We start from the raw sequence: 1,157 nt of genomic DNA on the forward strand, positions 1-1,157 counted from the left end.
AGTCTTGCATCTATGCTTACGACCCGGAGTTCAGACGATTAAGTGAGGTAAGAAAGGTGAACTGCAGCAAAAAACCACATCAAAGCAGATCAAAAATYAASGATAGTYTTCTGATAGTTTTCTTTAATTATCGAAGTTTAGTGCACTCCGAATTCCTTRTGRTCGGCCAAACTGTCAACAAGAAACATTATATGAATGTTATTATCGCTTGGGCGRAGCTATTCGTAAAAATAGATTAGAATTATGGGCAGACAACTTTTGGTTTTTGCATCACGATTATGCACCGTCGCATACTGCATTGTTGCTGTGTCAATCTGCATTTAAGATTTTTATTTAATTATTTGTATTGAGTACATCCCTCCTCATTGCATCCACATTCCTCCTTCATTTCATCACTTCTTCTCTATTAAGCACAGCTCACATACACACATAAGTGAATGTATAATCAGCTTCAATTAATACTTCGATGAACACAAACTGAATACCAAATCTTTACAAATTACAAAAACAAAAGTGTAATGCAATTTGCGAAACAGAGTTCAAACAGTTGCTGCAGTTCATCTTAGTTAGCATATGAAGACACTCAGTTGCAAGAAGGAGTGTCAAAAAGCGCATGTGCCTTGCATTGGGGATTATTCACTGTTATGCTTGTTTTAATTTATGCTAATATTAATTTACGTACCATATAGATTTAATTTAATTTTAACGAACAAACAATGAGCTGGACACTTCCTTATTAAGGGCAATTTATTTATATACATATATGAATACATGCACGTACATATGTCAAGAGACTTGCATATTGGAGTAGCTACTCAGTAAGATAATCTTCACCAAGTTTSTTCGAATAATAATTGCAATGCTTGCAGAACCAACAGTAGTCTAGGGGCATACACATGCTTGGAATAAGGTATAGGGATAGAGAGATTAAGTTAGGCATGGCGTGCAGCAAGGTCAATAGTTCCTCAGTATGTGGTTGTAATGTAAATATCTCCAAATGTGCTCTTCTTTGCAGGCGTACTTTGTATGTATCAGCTCACCACTGCAGCTACTGACCGCTSTCGCAAATACAATATGCAAGCTTTTATTTCCATTTCGTACCACTAAGCACTTATGTGGCATTGTCTGCATACAAACAAAGCAATTTATGTAAGTGT

Source organism: Bactrocera latifrons, unplaced genomic scaffold (assembly GCF_001853355.1).
Source record: "Bactrocera latifrons isolate USDA-ARS-PBARC rearing strain unplaced genomic scaffold, ASM185335v1 scaffold_145, whole genome shotgun sequence".
NCBI classification, from domain to species: domain Eukaryota; kingdom Metazoa; phylum Arthropoda; class Insecta; order Diptera; family Tephritidae; genus Bactrocera; species Bactrocera latifrons.